The 15,000-nt window shown below is 41.8% G+C and overlaps 9 non-coding genes across 9 annotated transcripts; all 9 read right to left on the reverse strand.

Annotated features, from left to right (window-relative positions):
• Nucleotides 1-123: 123 nt before the first annotated feature.
• LOC132997780 (5S ribosomal RNA) lies at nt 124-242 on the reverse strand. The gene has a single exon (XR_009677819.1). It is a non-coding gene; the product is annotated as a 5S ribosomal RNA (ribosomal RNA).
• Nucleotides 243-456: 214 nt separating this feature from the next.
• Nucleotides 457-575, reverse strand: LOC132997729 (5S ribosomal RNA). Its single transcript, XR_009677771.1, has one exon. It is a non-coding gene; the product is annotated as a 5S ribosomal RNA (ribosomal RNA).
• A 214-nt stretch (nt 576-789) lies between these two features.
• LOC132997809 (5S ribosomal RNA) lies at nt 790-908 on the reverse strand. Its single transcript, XR_009677846.1, has one exon. It is a non-coding gene; the product is annotated as a 5S ribosomal RNA (ribosomal RNA).
• A 214-nt stretch (nt 909-1,122) lies between these two features.
• Nucleotides 1,123-1,241, reverse strand: LOC132997834 (5S ribosomal RNA). Its single transcript, XR_009677870.1, has one exon. It is a non-coding gene; the product is annotated as a 5S ribosomal RNA (ribosomal RNA).
• Nucleotides 1,242-1,455: 214 nt separating this feature from the next.
• LOC132997869 (5S ribosomal RNA) lies at nt 1,456-1,574 on the reverse strand. Its single transcript, XR_009677897.1, has one exon. It is a non-coding gene; the product is annotated as a 5S ribosomal RNA (ribosomal RNA).
• A 214-nt stretch (nt 1,575-1,788) lies between these two features.
• On the reverse strand, nt 1,789-1,907 carry LOC132997764 (5S ribosomal RNA). The gene has a single exon (XR_009677804.1). It is a non-coding gene; the product is annotated as a 5S ribosomal RNA (ribosomal RNA).
• Nucleotides 1,908-8,129: 6,222 nt separating this feature from the next.
• On the reverse strand, nt 8,130-8,248 carry LOC132997803 (5S ribosomal RNA). Its single transcript, XR_009677841.1, has one exon. It is a non-coding gene; the product is annotated as a 5S ribosomal RNA (ribosomal RNA).
• Nucleotides 8,249-8,462: 214 nt separating this feature from the next.
• LOC132997808 (5S ribosomal RNA) lies at nt 8,463-8,581 on the reverse strand. The gene has a single exon (XR_009677845.1). It is a non-coding gene; the product is annotated as a 5S ribosomal RNA (ribosomal RNA).
• A 6,138-nt stretch (nt 8,582-14,719) lies between these two features.
• LOC132997782 (5S ribosomal RNA) lies at nt 14,720-14,838 on the reverse strand. The gene has a single exon (XR_009677821.1). It is a non-coding gene; the product is annotated as a 5S ribosomal RNA (ribosomal RNA).
• Nucleotides 14,839-15,000: the final 162 nt, after the last annotated feature.

The raw sequence follows: 15,000 nt of genomic DNA on the forward strand, positions 1-15,000 counted from the left end.
TAATGTCAGGGTTCCATATCCTTGTTTTCTTTGATGGTGAGTCTTTCCTGCTCTTTCCAAGATGTTTCTCCTTTAAAGCAGCAGCAACCGTTCCCTCTGCTGTTTGCAAAGCAAATTCGAAAAAGCTAACAGCACCTGGTATTCCCAGGCGGTCTCCCATCCAAGTACTAACCAAGCCCGACCCTGCTTAGCTTCCAAGATCAGACGAGATCGGGCGTGCTCAGGGTGGTATGGCCGTAAGCGAAAGACTCAACCCACAATACCTTATTTATACATGTGAACCACCACCACCATCATCAAATCATAACAATTATCAATCATTTCCATCAGTAATAATGTCAGGGTTCCATATCCTTGTTTTCTTTGATGGTGAGTCTTTCCTGCTCTTTCCAAGATGTTTCTCCTTTAAAGCAGCAGCAACCGTTCCCTCTGCTGGTTGCAAAGCAAATTCGAAAAAGCTTACAGCACCTGGTATTCCCAGGCGGTCTCCCATCCAAGTACTAACCAAGCCCCACCCTGCTTAGCTTCCGAGATCAGACGAGATCGGGCGTGCTCAGGGTGGTATGGCCGTAAGCGAAAGACTCAACCCACAATACCTCATTTATACATGTGAACCACCACCACCATCATCAAATCATGACAATTATCAATCATTTCCATTAGTAATAATGTCAGGGTTCCATATCCTTGTTTTCTTTGATGTTGAGTCTTTCCTGCTCTTTCCAAGATGTTTCTCCTTTAAAGCAGCAGCAACCGTTCCCTCTGCTGGTTGCAAAGCAAATTCGAAAAAGCTTACAGCACCTAGTATTCCCAGGCGGTCTCCCATCCAAGTACTAAACAAGCCCGACCCTGCTTAGCTTCCGAGATCAGACGAGATTGGGCGTGCTCAGGGTGGTATGGCCGTAAGCGAAAGACTCAACCCACAATACCTTATTTATACATGTGAACCACCACCACCATCATCAAATCATGACAATTATCAATCATTTCCATCAGTAATAATGTCAGGGTTCCATATCCTTGTTTTCTTTGATGGTGAGTCTTTCCTGCTCTTTCCAAGATGTTTCTCCTTTAAAGCAGCAGCAACCGTTCCCTCTGCTGGTTGCAAAGCAAATTCTAAAAAGCTTCCAGCACCTGGTATTCTCAGGCGGTCTCCCATCCAAGAACTAACCAAGCCCGACCCTGCTTAGCTTCCGAGATCAGACGAAATCGGGCGTGCTCAGGGTGGTATGGCCGTAAGCGAAAGACTCAACCCACAATACCTTATTTATACATGTGAACCACAACCACCATCATCAAATCATGACAATTATCAAGCATTTCCATCAGTAATAATGTCAGGGTTCCCTATCCTTGTTTTCTTTGATGGTGAGTCTTTCCTGCTCTTTCCAAGATGTTTCTCCTTTAAAGCAGCAGCAACCGTTCCCTCTGCTGGTTGCAAAGCAAATTCGAAAAAGCTTACAGCACCTGGTATTCCCAGGCGGTCTCCCATCCAAGTACTAACCAAGCCCGACCCTGCTTAGCTTCCGAGATCAGACGAGATCGGGCGTGCTCAGGGTGGTATGGCCGTAAGCGAGAGACTCAACCTACAATACCTTATTTATACATGTGAACCACCACCACCATCATCAAATCATGACAATTATCAATCATTTCCATCAGTAATAATGTCAGGGTTCCATATCCTTGTTTTCTTTGATGGTGAGTCTTTCCTGCTCTTTCCAAGATGTTTCTCCTTTAAAGCAGCAGCAACCGTTCCCTCTGCTGTTTGCAAAGCAAATTCGAAAAAGCTTACAGCACCTGGTATCCCCAGGCGGTCTCCCATCCAAGTACTAACCAAGCCCGACCCTGCTTAGCTTCCGAGATCAGACGAGATCGGGCGTGCTCAGGGTGGTATGGCCGTAAGCGAGAGACTCAACCCACAATACCTTATTTATACATGTGAACCACCACCACCATCATCAAATCATGACAATTATCAAGCATTTCCATCAGTAATAATGTCAGGGTTCCATATCCTTGTTTTCTTTGATGGTGAGTCTTTCCTGCTCTTTCCAAGATGTTTCTCCTTTAAAGCAGCAGCAACCGTTCCCTCAGCTGGTTGCAAAGCAAATTCGAAAAAGCTTACAGCACCTGGTATTCCCAGGGGGTCTCCCATCCAAGTACTAACCAAGCCCGACCCTGCTTAGCTTCCGAGATCAGACGAGATCGGGCGTGCTTTTTTTTTTTTTTTTTTTTTTTTATTATCAAAAATATTTTGCATTTACATTTATTACATGTACATTTACATTTTAACACATTTTGTGTTATGTCAGCCCCTTTCCAGGCCTGTACTTTTTACATGCATAAATATTTACTTCACAGAAAACACACAAATCAATAAATTATTAAAATCAAAAATCAACTCATAAAAAGAAACATCCCTTTTAACCGAAATTCATTCTCACCTCATTCACATCTCCATTCATTATTTCAATAAAAGTACTTCCATCCACAAATCCTTTTCTGAACTCCTCTTCTCCAATATAGCCCCATATCTGTCTCACGTCTCTTTCTGTTAAGTTTTGAAAAACAGTCCATACATCACATTTCCTTTTCTCGTAGTGAGCCGTGTTCCTTCTTATTTTAACTGCATACCTTGCATGGCTCAGCACATAGTTCATGAGGTTTACATTGCATCCCTTCTGTCTTTCATTCACACCAAACAGCCACAGCTTCTTCCATTCCATTCTCACTGCCCATTCTCCTTTCCAGCATTTATTTATTAACCCCTTTACTTTTTCAAAGTATCCCCTTAGTTCTTTACATTCAACAAATTCATGCATACATGTTTCCACTCCCTCACCACATACATCACATTCCTTTTCCACATTGCAGTCAAACTTACTTATTATTAGATTATTAAAAATCCTATTGTGCCTTAGCATGAAATCAAAGTGTTCGCATTCAATGCTATTCCATTTCACTCTCAAATTCTCCCATATGCTCTCCACATCCATTCCATTCATTACTTTGTTCCACACTTTCTCTGCAGCCGGTCTCCTTATCTCTTTTCCTCTCATATATTTATAAATCACTCTGGTTTTCACCTTTGCCAGTCTCACCTTGCATTCTCCTTCCCCCACATACATCTCTATTTTCTCTTCCCCCCTCACCGCATTCTCTCTCTCAATCATTCCCATCCATTCTTTAGGCATTGCTGTCTTAATTTTCTCTATTACTCCTTTTGCTGTGCCCGGCCATATTTCATCCCCATTCCCTCTTACTTCATCCACAATAACCTGTGCTCCCATGAAGCCCGGTATGTACTCATACACCATATCCCTTACCTTTCTTATCCCTGCCCTCCATATCACCCTGTTGAAAATAGTTTCTCCCTCTACCATAATTTTTGGATTTAAAAACACTGGTTGCTCCCATACCTGCCTCACATTCTTGCATTCATACTTCACTCCTCTCACAAACTCTCCCCACGCTCCAAGCATCTCTTTGTATATGTCAGTCACCCCTTCAATCATCCCTTTTTTTAGTTCCATGAACACTCCGCTCTCTCCACATCCTCCACATTTATTTATTGCTTCTCTTAAAAATACCTTCCACACATGATCTCTGTTATCCTTTAAATATCTCACCATCATTTTCACCCTTAGTGCTTTCTTTTTCCCCTCTAAATTGACAAGTTTCAGTCCCCCGTTCTCATACTCATTTTCTAACACTTCTCTTGCTATCCTAACTCCCTTCCCATCCCACAAATAATTGCTTATGATTCTTTCTATTTCTTTCAACACTTTCACAGGCACATCCATCACATTCATCACATACACCATCTTGCTCATTATTAGTGCATTTACCACTATTACCTTCCCTTTTAATTTCAGCTTTCTCTGCTTCCAATACCCCAATGTTTTCTTTATGTTGTTTATCAGTACTTCATACTGCCTATCTCTCCCTTCCTCTCCCTCAATCCCTAAGTTCACTCCCAGAACCTTCATGTACCCTTTGTTTTCCTTCAATCCTTTCACTCCCTCCCCTCCTCTGCTTTCCCCTATATACATTATTTCAGATTTTTCTATATTTACTTTAGCTCCTGATGCCCTCCCATACAGTTCTACACTTTGTAATACCTGTACTACACTTTCCTTGTCCCTCACTGTCACTGTTGTATCATCCGCATATTGATATAGTGTGCTCACCTGTCCGCCCGGTAGTTCTATGCCCTTAATCCTCCTATTCTGCAGTATGAGTACCGCTAACGGCTCTGCTGACAAGGAGTACAGCAGAGCCGATAGCGGACATCCCTGCCTCACTGACCTTTCTAATCTAACTTCACCTGTGACTATCCCATTGACTTTAATCTTACTGCCTGCTCTTTCATACATTCGCCTAACCCATCCTATCAACCTTCCTCCAAATCCCATCTTCTCTAACACTTTATACAAATAACTGTGATCTACTCTATCAAAAGCTTTGTTAAGATCTAAACTAACTACTGCCCCTCCATTGTTCTCCTTCATGTGTGTTATTGTGTCTCTAATACTACTTATTGTGTCGGCTATGTCTCTCCCTGGTATGCTATACGCTTGTGTGCTTCCCACCACCGTCCCTATTACTTCCTTCATTCTGTTTGCTAACACCTTTGCTAATACCTTATAATCCCCATTTAACATTGTGAGTGGCCTGTAATTTTCTAATTTGTCCCTACTCCCTTTTTTATATATTATGCTCACTAGACCTGTTGTCATACTCTGCGGCATTTCTCCCTTCTCTTCTACCCATCTATATAATCTCTCCAACACTGGTACTAATTCTTCTCTAAACTCTATATAAAATTCTCCTATTATTCCATCTATCCCTGGACTCTTATTTCTGCCTAACCCATTTATTGCTTTCTCTATCTCTCCCTTACTTATCTCTCCTTCGCACACCTCTCTATCCTCATCACTCAGTCTAGCTTCCATCTTGTCTATAACCTGCCTACTGCTCTCCTCATCTAACGCTTCTTTCTTATATAACTCTCTATAAAACTCTTCTACTCTTTCCACTATCCCTACAAGCTCTGTTATTTTTTCCCCCCCTTTCCCCTCCACTTGCTCAAAATACTTTTTCTCCTGCCTTATCTTCTCTAGTCTTAAGAAATACCCTGTACATTTTTCTCCCTCTATCGCATATTTCGCTCTACTTCTTATTATAGCTCCCTCACATTTTCCCTGTTCTATTTCCTTAAGTTCATCTTTCTTTCTTATATATCCCTCTATGTCAATATTAAGCCCTTCCCCTGCTTTCTTCCCCTCTTCCTCTAACTCCTTTTTTAGCCTTTGTATCTTCTCTCTTTCTTTCTTTCCCCGGTTCCTGCTGTGTTTTTTGCTCATGTTCCTTATCCCCTCTTTCAGTCTCTCCCACCACCTCCCTGTGTCTTCCTCATACATTCTCTCATTCATCTCCCACATTATGTATTCTCTCACTTCTTTTTTATATTTTTCATCTTTAAGCAGCTGCCCATTCATACACCACACTCCCCCTCCTCTTCTCCTTATTTCCCCCCCTATTGTAAATTTTAACACCTTGTGATCACTATATGTTGTGACTATATATTCTATACCTTTAATCCTTTCCGCTATGCCCTTTGTGCTCAATACTAAATCTATCCTACTCTGTTTCAGTTCCCCTTTCACCAGCTGTACTCTTGAGAACTCTCTCCCCTCTGGATTTCTTTCTCTCCATACATCACTCAATCCTTTCATACTCTTTATCTTTTCTAGCACCTCCCTTGTTGTGTCATTCTTAAAATGCATGTTCCTTGACACATCCAATTTCCCACACCACACATTAAAGTCCCCCACGATCATACAGTTTTCATCACACATCACTCCCATCTTTTCAAACATCTCCTTTCTTTCTTTCTCCTCATTCGGCGCATACACATTTACTAGCTTAATCTCCTCATTCATATACTCAAACTTGATCCCTATCACCCTCCCATCTCCCTCATCTTCACACCTTGTCACATTCCCTATCACTCCCTTTTTTGTTAATATAGCTACACCTCTTGCATTCCCATCTCCATTATTTGCAAACACATCTCCCCTCCATTCATCCTCCACCTCTTTCATACATCTCTCATCCCAGTGTGTTTCCTGTAAGCATATTATATCATAATTGCTGTCACCAAATATCTGATTTCTTTTGTTTTTGTTCTTTAGCCCCCTTGCATTTATTGAGATTATTATTAACATTATTAGTATTGTTATTTTCATTTTGTTTTTTCCTTAGTTTTACTTTTCTTATTTATCCTCGTATGCCTCTGAGTGTTCTGTCTTTTCCTCATTTGTTTTATTTTTTCCTCTATATCCATGTCCGTTTCAGATCCTACCGTCTGTGATACAGTGGTCTCCTCTCCCGTCTCTTTGGGCTTTGCTCCATTCAGTTCCTTGTCCGTCCCTCCAGTGTCGTCCTCTCCTCGCCTTTTCTCCCGGCCTGCTTCCTTCTCTCCGTCTCTCCTTGCGACCGTCGCCCCCTTCTCTGGCCTTTTCGTCTCCTTTGTTTTGGGACCTTTCTCCTCCGCCCCGTCTCTCCTTCCTTCTGCGATCAGCTCTCGCTCCAGCACTCCTCTCCTCCTTCCTCCATCCTCCTCTTCGTCGTTTACTCTCGTTCTCTCCTTCCTCGTCTTCCGGTCTGCTCCCTCTTTCTTTCCTCCTTTCGTCTCCTCCATCCTCCGCTCTCCTTCCTGCTTCCCTGGATCCTCCCTCACCTGCTCCTCCATTTCATTTCCGTCTCCATCCTCCACACTTTCCATGTCCTCCGCATCTCCTTCCTCCCTGCTTCCACTCTCACTTTCTTGCTCACTTTCACTCGTATCATCTTCTGCCTCACTCTTATTGCATCTGCATTCATTCATCAGGTTCTGGCACAAATCACATCTCTTCCTCCCCTGCGTGCACTCCCTTGCATAATGTCCTTGCACTCCACATCTGTTGCAATGAAATTCCGGGCACTCTCTCATTATGTGGCCAGGTTTTATGCACAGCCTGCACACTTTTACTTGTTTGTCGTGCAGCACCCTGAAATACTCCGCCCCCAGCGCTGTGTCAAACTTTGTAGAATACGGCAGTGATTGTATCTGGTTATTGAATTTCACTTTCAGGAACCTTGTCCCATCAGCCACGTTTGTACCTGGCCACATCCTTCTTTTAATGGGAGATACTGCAGAGACCCCCCATAGTTGTAGTTTTGCCAATATCTCCCTGTCCTCGATGTAAAAAGGTAAATTCATAAATGACACCACCAGCTCGTCATTCACCAGTTCTCTTGCGTGCACCCGAGTCTCCCCAATCTTGAATCCTTCCATGAGTCTGTCTTTCCCCTTAGGGTGGCTCATGGTCATCTCATATTTTTTATCAGTGATCTGTCTGCACGCCAGCAGCCCCCCGCACAACTCACGCACACACCTCATCAGCTCCATAGCTGTGTCTTTTCCCTCTCCTTCCATCTCTACCATCACTGTCTGCTCCCTGTCATATCTCTCATTGTTTGTGCAGCTCTTGCTCTGCGTCAGCTCAGTTTCTCTCCCGCTGTCACCTCCGTGGGTGACAGCGTTAACACTCACCCGCTCCGTGCTGGTCTCCGCCATGGTCTCGGATGCCCTTCCACACAGGCTCCGTTACCCCCGCACAGTGCGTCACTGCCGCGGGGGGACACACATACAAGACAATCACAACGCTAACGTCCGGTTGGATTAACACGTAAGAAGTCGAAAAAAAGGGAGATGTAGAGAGAGAACAAGAAAAAAGCTGGGAAAAGAGAAAAAAAAAAGAAAAATAGTTCCTCTGTATCCACATGCGGTGGCTTACTTCCTGGTTCGTTGATGATGTCACTCCGTGGTGCGTTCAAGGGCGTTCAGGCTGGTGTGGCCGTAAGCGAAAGACTCAACCCACAATACCTTATTTATACATGTGAACCACCACCACCATCATCAAATCATGACAATTACCAAGCATTTCCATCAGTAATAATGTCAGGGTTCCATATCCTTGTTTTCTTTGATGGTGAGTCTTTCCTGCTCTTTCCAAGATGTTTCTCCTTTAAAGCAGCAGCAACCGTTCCCTCAGCTGGTTGCAAAGCAAATTCGAAAAAGCTTACAGCACCTGGTATTCCCAGGCGGTCTCCCATCCAATTACTAACCAAGCCCGACCATGCTTAGCTTCCGAGATCAGACGAGATCGGGCGTGCTCAGGGTGGTATGGCCGTAAGCGAAAGACTCAACCCACAATACCTTATTTATACATGTGAACCACCACCACCATCATCAAATCATGACAATTATCAATCATTTCCATCAGTAATAATGTCAGGGTTCCATATCCTTGTTTTCTTTGATGGTGAGTCTTTCCTGCTCTTTCCAAGATGTTTCTCCTTTAAGGCAGCAGCAACCGTTCCCTCTGCTGGTTGCAAAGCAAATTCGAAAAAGCTTACAGCACCTGGTATTCCCAGGCGGTCTCCCATCCAAGAACTAACCAAGCCTGACCCTGCTTAGCTTCCGAGATCAGACGAGATCGGGCGTGCTCAGGGTGGTATGGCCGTAAGCGAAAGACTCAACCCACAATACCTTATTTATACATGTGAACCACCACCACCATCATCAAATCATAACAATTATCAATCATTTCCATCAGTAATAATGTCAGGGTTCCATATCCTTGTTTTCTTTGATGGTGAGTCTTTCCTGCTCTTTCCAAGATGTTTCTCCTTTAAGGCAGCAGCAACCGTTCCCTCTGCTGGTTGCAAAGCAAATTCGAAAAAGCTTACAGCACCTGGTATTCCCAGGCGGTCTCCCATCCAAGTACTAACCAAGCCCGACCCTGCTTAGCTTCCGAGATCAGACGAGATCGGGCGTGCTTTTTTTTTTTTTTTCTTTTATTATAAAATAAATCAATTTTTATGTACAAGACAACTTGAATTCCAAAGTAACATCACAAAAAAATAAGTAATATCAAATGCAAACAATAACCATCAGCTTTTACCAAATAGGCCCTCCTGCCAAGTATTATGCAAAATTATACATCAGTTTTCCCTTGTGATTGACAGAAATGAAACTGCATCCCTTAACAAAGTGTTGAAATTCTTCCTTTTCATACTTAAAAATTAAACTTATGTCTCTTTTCAACCCCGATACAAAGTAGGCCCAGACAGATATTATTCTTTGTTCAAAATGTGCTAGATTCCTTCTTAGCCATATAGCATATCTAGCGTGACTTAGTACATAGTTTATCATATTTATGTTTATTTTCTCTTTCTTTTCCCATACTCCAAAGAAAACAATTTTTTTCCAGTCCTTTCCCTCAAAGTACTGCTTCCCCCAGTTCTTTTGCAAGAAATCCTTTAACTTCGTGAGAAAGATCTTCAGTTTGTCACACTCATAATACAAATGCATTAATGTTTCCGGATCAGTTTTGCATATATCGCATTCCCTTCTTACATTCTTATTTATTTGGTGTATCACCACATTTGTGTACAGTCTGTTGTGCCGTAATTTAAAGTCATGATCCTGACATTCTATACTATTCTTGCTTACATTCCACTGCTTCCATATTTGATTTCCTTCCATACCTGGGAACACCTTTTCCCAAACCTTTTCCGATGCAGGTTCCTTAAATTCATTTCGGATCAGCGCTTTGTAGTAGTCTTTTACCTTTGAATCACTTAGTGGCCTTTTCTCACCATTATTTTCCATATATAACTCGGGGAACGTTATTTTCCTTTCTATAACCACGCTATTTTCTATCTGCCTCACCCAATCTATTGGTATGCTTCCTTTTATTTTATCATACATATTTACAGTAGTTGTTTCATTCAGTTCTTCGTCATACTCCTTAACTGCGTCTACTATAGCCTGGTCCCTTAGAAACCCAGGTATGAATTCATATAGGCAATCTTTTATTTGCGTTAGTCCGGAATAAAAAAATGTTTTATCCCATAGCATGTTATTGTTCATTTTTATCAATGGGTTACACCATATTGGTTGATTTATTACCTGACTGTATTTTGTGCATTCATATTTAATGTTTATTCTGTATTTCCCCCATGCATCAAACACCTCTTTATAATATCTAGGCACTTTCTCATATATGGAGCTTTTCATTATCATTATTAGACCGTTTTCTTCACATCTTCCATTTTTATATAAATATTCCCTAAACACATTTTTCCATCCATAATCAACCCTATCGTACAGATACTTTTTAACAGTTTTTATTCGTATTGCTTTTTTCTTAATATTCAAATCCACCAATTTCAATCCTCCTTCTTCATATTCCCCTATCAGTGTCTTTTGTGCTATTCTTGCCAGTTTCCCATCCCAAATGTAATTTGTAATTGTGCTGTTTAGCTCTTTGTGCACCCACTCTGGCATGTCTATCACAGTCAAGGCATAGACAATCTTGGATAGTATTAATGCATTTACCACTAAAACCTTCCCCTTTAATTTTAATCTCCTCGGCTTCCACGCATTTAATGTGTTTTTCACTTTATTTATTACCCCATTCCATGTCTCATCTCTCGCCTCCTTTTCTTTCCCTCCCATATTTATCCCCAATATTTTCATATAATCCTTTGAAATTCTAAAAGGTATGTTACAATCACTTTGGCTTATATTTCCGACGTACATTATTTCAGTTTTGTCTATATTTACTTTAGCCCCTGCTGCTCTCCCATATACTTCCATTTTTCCCATTATCCTTTTCACGCTATTCATATTTTTTACCATACAAGTGGTGTCATCAGCATATTGCTGTATTTTGCTTTCACCTCCATTTGGCAATTTTATCCCTTCTATTTTCTTATCCTTCTTTATCATTTCCGCGAGACTTTCTGCAGTTAAGCTGTAAAGTACTGCCGATAGCGGGCACCCTTGCCTCACAGATCTCTCCAATGGAAAGGGATCCGTTATAGCTCCATTTATTTTTATCCTACTCTTTGCATTTTTGTACAATAATTTAATCCAGTTGATTATTCTTTGCCCAAAACCAAATTTTTCTAATGTGCAAAATAAAAAACTATGCTCAACCCTATCGAAAGCTTTATTAAGGTCCATACTTAAAATAATTCCACCCTCCTTCCCCATGCATTCAATTGTGTCCCTTATTGTGCAAATAATGTCCGATATGTCCCTCCCTGGTATCCCGTACGCCTGTGTTGGTGCTATGATTGTTGGTGCTGCTGTTTTTATTCTGTTTACTAATACCTTTGCTAAAATCTTGTAATCTGTGTTTAGTACAGTTAGCGGCCTATAGTTTTCCAGTTTTCTTTTGCTTCCCTTATTTTTATATATGATCGTTATTAGTCCTGTTGCCAGCGACTCTGGTACCTCCTGCTCCTTCTCCATCTCTGCATAAATTATGCTTAAAATTGGGAGCAGCTCGTCGATAAATGTTTTATAAAATTCACTTGTAAGGCCATCTGTTCCCGGACTTTTATTGGTATTTAATGACATTATTGATTCCTTTATTTCTATGTCTTTGATGTTGTCATCACACATACTTTTCTCATCATTTGTTATCGTTTTCTTAATATTACCTAAAACTGTATTTCTATCTTCCTCCTTTGCAATTCCTTTTTTGTATAGATTTTTATAAAATGTCCCAACATTTCCAATAATGTCTACAAAATCATTTACTATCTCTCCATTTTCATTTTCTAACTCTTCAATATATACCCTCTCCTGTTTCCTTTTTTCTAATCCCAAAAAATATCCTGTGCATCTCTCCCCCTTCATCGCATATTTCTCCCTACTCCTTGTTATTGCCCCCATACATTTATTCTGTTCATAAACGTCCAGTTTGGATTTCACCTTTATGTATTGTTCTATGCTATGTTTTGGATCCTTATCAATTCTTTCTGCCTCTTCTGCCAGCTCATCCTTCAACCATTTTATTTTCTCTCTTTCTTTAAAAGCCCGGACCTTTGCATATCTAATACTTATTGTCCTTATCTTTTGCTTCAGTCTTTCCCACCATAATCCCTTGTTTCTACATATGTCTATGCTATTTTTTCCATTCTCTATGCAGGCCACTATTTTCTTCCTATATCCCTCTTCCTCTAGGAGAGTATTGTTTAGGCACCACACTCCTCCTCCCCTTCTCTCTATCCCAGTACCAACCTCTATTGACAGGATTGCATGGTCACTGAATGATGTGAATTTATACCCCATATTTTTTATAAGTTTAACCATTGTCTGATGTGCTATACATAAGTCTATTCTGCTTTGTTTTAATTCCCCCATTACTATTTGTCTTCTTGAGTATTCTCTCCTGTTTGGGTTCTCGTTCCTCCATACATCAATTAATTTTTTTTCCTCCAATGTTTTCAGAAAAATCTTTCTTGAAGCATCATTTTTTAATTGCTTCCCTCTTGCCACATCCAACCTTGTACTTTTTAAATTAAAATCTCCCACTATTATACAGTTTCCCACACACCATTTCCCTAAATCCAAGAAAAAAACCTTCCTGTCTGCTTCTATATTTGGTGCATATATATTAATTATTCGGTACTCTATCTTTTTGTATTTAAATTCTATGATTATGTCTCTTCCTTCTTTTCCTTTGTAGATTTCTTTGAGGTTTTCTACAGCATTATTTCTTATCAGGATTGCTACCCCACATGATTTATCCGTACCATGGTTTGTATACATAATGCCTTCCCATTTTGTTTTTATATCTTCCATGATCTGGTCTGTCCAGTTCGTTTCTTGCAGACATAATATGTCATTATTTCTACATTTATTTAATAGTTTTTCAAATTTGCTTTGATTTCTTAGCCCATTTGTGTTGAATGAAATCAAGCTTAACATTAAACATATAATTATGGTTTCATTTCCAACCTTCATTTTGTCCTTCTTTCCTCCTTCTTCCTCCTTTTCTCCTCAGCATGGAGCACAGCTTTCCTTTTCTTTGTGGTTTCCTCCGCCTTTCGTTCCTTCTGCGGTCTGGTTACACTCTCTTCCTCTGAAATACCCTCGATAACCATGAAGTCCATCGCAGTTTTCCTCTCGTCTCGATTTCCATCTCCATGCTGCTTTACTCCAATGCTGCCGGTTCCGTCTGCTGGAGTCTTTTCACAGGGAGCCTTCTCTCCACTCGATTCCTCTCCGGACCGGCTCTCCTCCTGCCTTGTAGTTTCCACCACGTCTCCTGCTGCGACGTCCCTCCGGGTTTGCCGTTCTTGGTTCTGCACCTTGGACTCCACCCCGCTCTCTGGGACGCCCCCTGGGTCTCCCTCCGTCTGCATGTCGTCATCGTCGCTGTCCTCTGTCCATGTCATGCATGGTCCTCCATATGTCTCCTCCTCCTCGCTGTCAGTGCTGTTGCCCTCCTCCTCAACATCGACATCTTCTCTCTCCGCTGCTTTTGGCACACACTCCCTTGCATAGTGTCCCTGTTCTTTACATCTGTGACATCTGAATTCTGGGCATTCTCTGAAAATGTGACCCGGTTGTATACATAGTCTGCATACTTTCCTCTGTCCGTCATGGATCACGCGAAAGTATTCTCCCCCCACTAGTGTTTCGAACTTGGTTGAGTAGGGTAACGATTTCACTGTTTCAGTGAACCGGACCTTCAAGAACCTGGTTCCGTCGGCTACGTCCGTTCCTGGCCACATTCTTCTCTTGATTGGCGAGATTGCCCTAACTCCCCATTCTGCAAGTTTTGCAAGAATGACACGATCCACAATGTACGTCGGCAAGTTTAGAAATGATACCACTAGTTCGTCATTTCTAATTTCTTTTGCAAAAATCGTGCTCTTCTTTATTCTAATCCCATCTAACAGTTTATCCTTCCCTTCAACATTGTCCATTGTTATTTCATATTTCTTGGGCGTGGTAAAACGGCATCCATTCACCACCCCGCACGTTTTTTTAACTTCACTCAAAAGTTCCATCATAGTCACCATCTCATCTCCAATGATCTCTACCGCCAAGGTAAGCGCCCTCTCAAATTTCTTTTCTGTGCTTGGAAGCGGCTCCGAGGTACTTTTACTGCTGTCCGTGATCCTTCTCGTGGTCGTTTCCTTTCCAATGTCGGCGTTCTTTGTCGGTTGCTGCATCTTGCCGTTGTCCATGATCCTGCCGGTGGTCTTTCCCTGGTCAGTATTCTTAGGCGATCTCTGCTCCATGCCGTTTTCCATATTCTTTGTCGTTGTGCTTGCCGGTCCGCTGTCAGCTGCCATGAGATCTGTCCTACTCCTCTCTACTCGCTCTCTCCTCTCTTTGACGTCACTCATTCAAAACACACACACCCTCAAAAAAAAAGATGTTCCCCCGAACAGCAAGCTGCTGGGGGAATAAAATCGAACACAAAAAAAACACTCTCACTCACTTTCAATCTAGCCCAAAAACAAAACAAAATAATTCCTCCTGCTCTCTCCACCTGCTCTCTCTGCTCCTTCGCTTCCTGGTTGCACACCTGAACGCAATCAGACGAGATCGGGCGTGCTCAGGGTGGTATGGCCGTAAGCGAAAGACTCAACCCACAAAACCTTATTTATACATGTGAACCAGCACCACCATCATCAAATCATGACAATTATCAAGCATTTCCATCAGTAATAATGTCAGGGTTCCATATCCTTGTTTTCTTTGATGGTGAGTCTTTCCTGCTCTTTCCAAGATGTTTCTCCTTTAAAGCAGCAGCAACCGTTCCCTCAGGTGGTTGCAAAGCAAATTCGAAAAAGCTTACAGCACCTGGTATTCCCAGGCTGTCTCCCATCCAAGTACTAACCAAGCCCGACCCTGCTTAGCTTCCGAGATCAGACGAGATCGGGCGTGCTCAGGGTGGTATGGCCGTAAGCGAAAGACTCAACCCACAATACCTTATTTATACATGTGAACCACCACCACCATCATCAAATCATGACAATTATCAAGCATTTCCATCAGTAATAATGTCAGGGTTCCATATCCTTGTTTTCTTTGATGGTGAGTCTTTCCTGCTCTTTCCAAGATGTTTCTCC

This window comes from Limanda limanda, unplaced genomic scaffold (assembly GCF_963576545.1).
Source record: "Limanda limanda unplaced genomic scaffold, fLimLim1.1 SCAFFOLD_262, whole genome shotgun sequence".
NCBI lineage: Eukaryota > Metazoa > Chordata > Actinopteri > Pleuronectiformes > Pleuronectidae > Limanda > Limanda limanda.